Source organism: Microplitis mediator, chromosome 2 (genome assembly GCF_029852145.1).
Source record: "Microplitis mediator isolate UGA2020A chromosome 2, iyMicMedi2.1, whole genome shotgun sequence".
NCBI lineage: Eukaryota > Metazoa > Arthropoda > Insecta > Hymenoptera > Braconidae > Microplitis > Microplitis mediator.
Genome location: NC_079970.1, coordinates 9,664,029 through 9,672,600, shown reverse-complemented (window position 1 = coordinate 9,672,600; position 8,572 = coordinate 9,664,029).

Genomic DNA, 8,572 nt, shown 5'->3' with positions numbered 1-8,572 from the left:
TGTTTGACAACTAAAATCTTTTAGATTTTGAAATATTTAAAATAAAGTAGATCCACACATGCGTGCGCATACGCGCGCTTGCGCAGAATGTGTGAGAATTTTTCTCATCACTAGAACAATGATAGTCCCATACAGGAGCTGCCAGAGTTGAACAACGGGCCCCTACTTGGCCCAGCACTGGGGAACCTAGCTTTGGCACACCTATATTGGCCCAGGCTTGGGCCAGGACTGGGTAACCTAGCCTTGGCTATCCAATGGCAAGCCAGACTTGGGCCAGGACTGGGTAACCTAGCCTTGGCCGTTACAATGATTACCCGGACTTGGGCCAAGACTGGGTAACCTAGCCTTGGCCATCCAATGGCAAGACAGGCTTGGGCCAAGGTAGGATTACCCAAGTTTGGATATACCTATGGTTTATATAAGTAGATCATATAAATGTACCAGTTCAACGTTAGTAGGTTCGTCCAGTAGCTACCGTTCGGACCCAGTAATCAGAAGGACGGCAGTTCGCGCCCAGAGTCCAGCAGAATTTCCACCGAGATTATTTCACATAATTTACCTCCCTTAGAAAATTAAAACGTTAATGATCATGAATTCTACGAGGTTAATAATAATAAATTTTTTTTAATTAAATTTATTTGTTTCCTGGAAGCCTGGGCCAGGTCTGGCAACCAAGCATGGGCCAGGTCTGGTAACCAAGCATGGGCCAGGTCTGGCAACCAGGCTTGGCCCGAGATTATCATTCCAGGCTTCTACCAAGGCTGGGCCAAGACTGGCTTACAAGCCTGGCCCAAGGTTCTACAAAGTTGGGCCAAGTCTGGGCCAAGTCTGGGCCAAGCCTGGGCCCGTGGTACTTTCCTCTCTGGGGTGGCGCGTTTCACGAGAGTGCTGGAAGGTTAAAGTAAAGCTGGTGTTTATTTTTGATTTTAAAAATGGAAATTAATTGTAAGCTACTTTACATAGATTAGGTTTTTAATTTTAGTACTGATTCATTCGTAAGTAGTGATATGAATAATAATAAAAATCATCGTATGCAAGTACGACAAATAATTTTCTATCAAAAAATTATAAAGATTTACAACATAAAACAATTAACTATATTTTTTTTGGGTGAAAAACGCTTTGCGTAATAATGTTCCAGTAGATCCAGGTCTTGATGGAAGAAAGTGGCTGAATCTTCAAGAACAAAAACAACAAAACTATCAATCAACTTCAATCAGTTCTTCTTTGAAATTTCTAGATGAATGGCAAAAATTTCCATCTAAAAATTTTTTAAAGAGTTAAATGTTTTTGATAAAGTTTCAGCAAGTTTGTGCTTGGAAGGAAACATAAATGGCTTCAAGTTACATGTAAATTGATCATATAAATGCTGTATCCATAATTTAATTGTTTTAGAAACTGGAGCTTTCGAAATTTCAAATCTGTAAGCTAAATCTTCAACTAGTGTACAAACGCGTCATCGTATAAGTACTAAAATCAATTGTTGTATTGATGTTAGTTTTTTATGACTATAGGTACTTTTTTTCAATTGATCAAGTTGCTCTACACTTTTACACTCCGGATTAACAAAATTATGAAGAATAAAAATTTCACGATGTTCCAAACTTGTATAAAATTTACATATTTTAGCATCATTCTTAACAGATTCTTCGAATTTATCCATCGCTGAACTTTGACGTAAGCTAACTTGAGTTCTCTTACTAGTAAATTTTTCAATATCAATTTGAACACTTTGGTCGCAAGTGACATATACGGCAACATTAGGGTGGCTCAAAAAAACCGACTATTTTTTTTTTCGAGTCTCTAATGAAAATTTGTTAGTTTAAGATGTTTTAAGAATCCTTTTCAAAAATCAACTCGAAAAAAAATTTTCAAGAGGTCGCTCACGAATTTTTAAAATATCCAAAATGATTGGAATTCGGATTTTTTGTTTCTGAATTTTTTCTTCCTCGTGGCAGCAATATTTTATATCTGTAAAATTATGACTATGCTGAAAATTTCAACCCAACAATTAAATATTTAAACGGCGCTCAAGAATTTTGAATATTAACTGATAATATGTAACTAATATTTTGAATTAGTTTTTGTATTCTTTTATAACTCAATTACTGTCATTTCACTTAAATATAACTTTTGCATAACCGAAAATATACAGGACAGTCTTAAACAATAAATCGGGTAAGTTTTGAATAAGCAAAAAAACCTAAAAATTGAATTAAAAAATAAAAAAGTATGTAAATAACTTATTATTTCTATTTTTCGGGTTGTATTTTTATTCATTATGATACAAATTGATGGTAAAAAAATTGAGAAGGTTTATTATTAATATTCAAGGGTCGCTCGAAAACATCCAAGAGACAGTACTCGGAAACATTCAAAATTCTTGAGCGACGTTTAAATATTTTAATTTTGAGCTGAAATTTTCTGGGTAGTCATGATTTCATAAATATAAACTATAGCTGCCACGAGAAAGAAGAAATTTAGAACAAAAAAATCCTAATTTCGATCATTTTTGATATTTTCAAAATTCGTGAGCGACCTCTTAAAAAATTTTTTATCTAGCTGATTTTTGGAGAGGCGGCTTGAAACATCTTAAACCAACAAATTTTCATTAGAGACTTGAAAAAAAAAAAAATAGTCGGTTTTTTTGGGCCACCCTAGGCAACATGTTATCTTCTGTATGAGTCACTGCTGATGCTAAAATCTTACAGTTTTCACCAGTTACAGTAGATCTTGATATATCATTTTCTTCATCACATAAGTTTAATTCTGCTACAGTCGAAGTAAAATATTGATTTGATGAAAATACTATTTCTTCGTTTTGTTGTTCACAAAGCAGTACATCATGGGTATCCGTATAATCCATGTTTTCTACAAATCGGTTTGGATTCCGAATACCTTGATTCTTTTCTTGACAACATTAAGTTTTAATTTCAGATTTTGAGCAAGTATATGTGTCTTCATTAACATGATCAATCACTTCGAATCAACCATCACCTCGTCCACACCTCTTAACCCACAAATCACATTTTGCACATTTTAGACAATTTTTTATGTTCTTTTGTCTTGTAGTTTTAATAAATTTTCGACGATATTCTAAACAGGGTTTCGGGAAATTAATAAAAAAAATACAAACTCTCCAAGTAGGATTTATTACGCATATCACTGCGACACAATCCATAACAACAACGTTTTTTCGATCCTGTTCTTACTGATATCATTGTATATTCAGCTAAAATTATATAAAATATTATTCAATTATAAGTATATAATAATTTAAACTGCACTGTTTATGATAAACTGGTAATTTAATATTCTTTTTTTAAATTATTTACATTAAAAACATTGGGTACACTGCTTAAACACGTGTAAAGTGCCAAAAAAACATGGCGGAAATTAAGGCATGCGCACGAAAAATTTTCAACTATTAAAAGAACTATACAAATTTTGTATTAGAGCAGGTTCCAAATGAAATGATACTAAATTGATATCACTATCTAATACAAATTCTTTGACAAATGTATTCTAACTGACGTTTAACATACTATTTATTATATAGTTCAACACACATCAATTGTGTATACACATTAATACAGCCATAACCTGCAACTTTTTTTTAAATTTTGTTGTGACGTACAAAAACTTGAAACGACCTTAGTTTTGTTATTTATAAAATTTCGAAATGATTTTATTATTTATATATTTTTTTTTTTTTATAAATTAAATTTTAAATGAAAGTGATCAATCTGAAAATGAAGATTTTAGTATAACAACCATAACTGTTTACATTTCAAGGGTGGTCTAAGCACGCGCGAAAACTGATACAAAATTTGTATCACTGTGTTTCTACCCCACTTGTGATACTATTTTATTATTAGTAATAATATTATTTTTGCATCATGATTATTGTCCACGTAGAAAGACTTCTATATGGTTTTTGTAGTAATAGTTAAAATATTATAAAGCGATTTTAATCCCGTTCGAAATCAGTATTTCTCGAAAATAAAGTTGGAGCGTAAAAATATTGAGTAACACTGAAATCAATTTTTTAGTTAAAAAAAAAAAAGTGCATGTTTAGTACGGTAAAGTGCCTACTTGAATCAGGTCGTGACTGTCTCAAACGATATTTTTGGGAGAAGAATATCGTGCCATTGGTTAAAAAATAAAATAACTTGATTCAAAATGATACAATTATTGATGGGAGAATAAATTTTTTTCAACTAGGATTAAAATACTTAGATGAAGAATTTTCTCATTAATGATGCAAGTGAACATTTTCACAAATTGAAAAAACAGAATGACTTGAAAACAGAATCAAGTATTCGAGAAATATAATTTTTTCATTCAAATAAATTTTTTTTCTGTGTATGTATGCATATGTGTATATATTTATAGACATGTATGTTGTAAAATTTACTTCAACGATTTTATAATGTTTTAGTCAAGATTTTGCTATTATACATTTAGAAGATTAAATTTATGCAGAACATAATAAAATCTAAAAATTTAAATAAGATGCAAATAATTTATAATATAAACTTATGTTAACGATGCATCAAATATAAATCTAAGATATAAGATAAAAAAATACATAGAAAAACGCGGGAATATCGTACGAAGTATAGAATCAAAGACATCTCAAACTAGAGTCGAACAAAGAAGGGAAACGGGAGCCTAGAGAATGAAAATAGAAAAAAGGGTGAAATATAAGGAGGGTTTAGATGAACACTAAATTTCCGGCAGGTGCGACAAAGACAGAAAAAGGTTCAGTGAAAGACCTTAATTTCAACAGAATTAGGCTCGTTGATTACTAACTTATAATTTTACTAGAAAGCTATAGAAATTTTCATTACGTATGAGCTTGAATAATGTAGGACATGCATATTTTTATAATATAAATATATACGTATATATATATATATATTCAGGAAGTGAGCAAGGAGCAAATAAAAGTAGTGGGTGAAAGCGAGGGAAAGTGAAGGACGATATACTGTCAGAGAATGGCGTAGATTCTTCGTCAACTAGAGGTGACTCACCCTTGCGTTTTCGTTGAGGCACGCCCATAACAAAGATGGCTGACAATGCGACGACCAATTAAACAACGCACAGAGGGGTAAAATGAAAAGCGCGCGAACCACCGTACCCCTTCGAACTTACTAACCCTCAACGAGGGGTTGCATTTGGTTTTTACGTATCGGAAAAATTTTTTCCCTTTCTACGTGTCTAATTCTTACGGTTTTTTATTTCTTACTTTATATATTATCTTGCGCTTTCACATATTTATAGTATGTATCTATAATTTTTTTGTATTTCAGTTGTAATAGTTTTAATCTAAGTATGTTAGTTACTGATGCGTAACTCAAGAAATATTATGAATTAAAATATTCTTGAATTAGAAATTTATTCTATTGAGCCCTTTTTCAAAATGAGCAATCCAACCCAAGTCAAAATAAAAATTGCCATTTTACAGAACTAAAAAATTATCATTTTAAATATATTTATTGTATAATCAGGTATTTAAAATAGATAATTATTATTTCATTACATGAAATTTTGCTCAACTTTAAAATTTAAAATCTTAAATAAATGCTATCAGGCAGCCAGAATGAAAAAGACACTTCTCAATAACAATTGATTGTAAGGAAAAAGCTCATTTCCAAAAATTTTACGTTCTTTTTAGAGAATCGAATAAAGTCACTTCATTTGTGTTTTAAGAGAAAGAATTTGTAAAAGTAGAATTTTGTCATTTTTGGAATTTCGAACCCCTTTGAATCAATGTAATTGATCATTAAGAAAACAACTCAAAGCTTATTACTTTGTAAGCTTTGATCCACTTTTGACAGAATCTAACTAAGGTTTTTTTTTATAGAAAAGCAAGAACAAAAAGAAGCAATAGTAGTCGTAATTTTGAAAATTTAAACCAGTTAAGGTTTCTCAACTAATCACTCAATTTATCTCATTGTCGAACTTAATCAAGTCAATCACTAGAAGAATAACTGTATAAAATGCATTACAAAGTGTCGAAAATTTGAAGTGATATAGTAATGAAAACGCGCCATATGTATGTAAAATTTTCAACCAATGTTATTTTTGGGTCCTACATGAGGAAAGAAAATGGGTATTTTTTCAATGTTCACATAAGAAACATATTTCTATGTGGACATAATAATAAACCCTAATGTCAACAATAAAACTTAGCCATCGGAAAAATTACAAAAAATTTTTTATTTTCTTAATAGTTATTTGTATGATTAATCCATTTAAAAATTATGGATAGTAATTTTATCATTATAAATTCAAATTTGAGTAAATTTGTCGTGATTAGCATGAAATTGAAAAGAATGAAAAAAGTTGACGATGTAAGATTGTTTATAAACATACTAGGTGAAAATTATTGATTGTCAACATAATTGCGAAAATACAGACATCAAAAAGAAGAAAAAAACATTTTGGTAAGAAATAAATAAAAAAAAAAAATTATTTTTGAAAATAAGTTTTTGGCAATTCAAATTTTATGTAAGTAATAATTTTTATTTTGAAAATGATGATAATAATAATTTATGGTAAAAAATTTTTTTTCATTTTCTGAAAAAAAAAAAAAAAATTATTTGAAGTTCTAAATAATTCTTAATGATGTTTTAAGGGTCATCTATGACCAATTTAGAAACATTTTGTAAAAAAAATTTTTACCAAATTTTTAAGGTGGCTCATTCTACCCCACTACCCTAATAGAAATTATTCCTATGTGGACAAAGTAAAAATTCCTATAGAAACATGGGTAATCATCCAATGTTAACATAGGAATTATTTCTATGTGAACATAGTAGAAATCCCTATAATAACGTACGTAATTTTCCAATATTAACATAGTAGAAATTCCTATGTTATTGTAGTTTTCTATAACAATGTAGGGATTTCCCCATGTTGCATCGTTAATTTAACTATGTTAGCACAGAAAAAATCATTATGTTAACATTGGTACAATTCCTATATGAGTATAGGTAAATTTACTATGTAAAATATAGAAAAATTCCCTTTGTTTACATAGTAAAAATGCGTATGTCCCATTGGAAAATTATCTGTGTGAAAATGAGAAAAATGCTCATTATTTTTCCTCGTGTACTCGACTAATAAAAATATGATATAGAAAAATTTAATAAAAAATTCAACATGAGAACAAAAGAAATAGTTGGATTTTTTAAAAGTTGACCTAAAAATATAAAAGTGTGAAATTTGGTTAATTAACAACCATTAATTATAAGTTATGATTTCGATTGAAAGTAATTGAAAAGCCTAATGATGTTTATATTTCATTTTCAATTTTTTCGATTGTTAGAAAATAGATCCTACGCCAATGGATTCGCAGAAGCAAGGTCTTTGTATTTGGAGTTATAAAAGTATAGTTAAAACTATGTACTTAGCGACAGGACAGGGTGCTTTAAATCTATAGCTAATGTTCATCCTTAATCTTCTTTCTCAAAATAGTTTGCATTTTTCCAAACTACTGTAAGCCGAAGTCTTCTTTGAGGAGTGATTATTCTTGTCAGTTATTCTTAAGCCTATTTTTAAAAAGAATTTAATTTACCGTATGACTTCACAACTATAAAGAAATTTATTAGAAATATAAAATTCAAGAAATGCGGGCATTTTGTTGAATTATTTGGAAATTAATATATAAGTATAGAGTAAAATTTTCTAAAAATGAGTTATTAAACTTCTAAAAAATATGTTAGGGTTAAATACTATTGTGGCCTTGAACCAACAAGTTTATCGTATCGTCCCGGAAGCTGTTGCCAACAGGGACAAACCTTTTTTTTTATAGAGACGCAGAGAAGAATTAAGAAGAAGGGTTTAAATAGATTGAATAATACCAATACAATGAAGGATATTTCGTAGTTTATATTTGATATTTTTCATCAGAATAAAATGTAACAGAATTTACGTTTTCACTAAGTATATATGTTCCCCCATTTTTGTACATACATACACACATATATACATATATATATATATATATATATGTATAAATCTAATTTTTATTGGCTAAGTAAATTTTTTTTTGTTTTTTTTTTTTTGCTTGGAATTCCAGATCACATTCTCGTGTTTATTTATAATCAAGTTTATGATCGGTATTTCTTAAGAATAAAAAAAATGTGAAGATGTGTACATAAATGAGAATAAATAATTGTATAGGTGAATAGAACCGTAGTTTTCATCGTAACCCTCGTCACATCTATCCAACTCAATAACTACTACATTGCAACGTGATCATATATATATATATATATATATATATATATATATATATATATATATATATATCATCCTTACCACGGTTGAATTCTATTTACTGACACAGGTAAGAAGACCCAGTTTTCACCGACCAAAAATTCAAAGAGTGTACCGGCTATTCGTTTTAAATGCACAAAGAAAAAACAAAAAAAATATAAAATGGTTTGTAAAACACAGCGCAATGAATTAAAGGGTTTGCCTTTGTGGATTGTTTTTTTTTGGGGGGGGGGGGGTCGTTACCCTCAAAGAATTTGGGTCAACAATTATATTCCGTAAATAT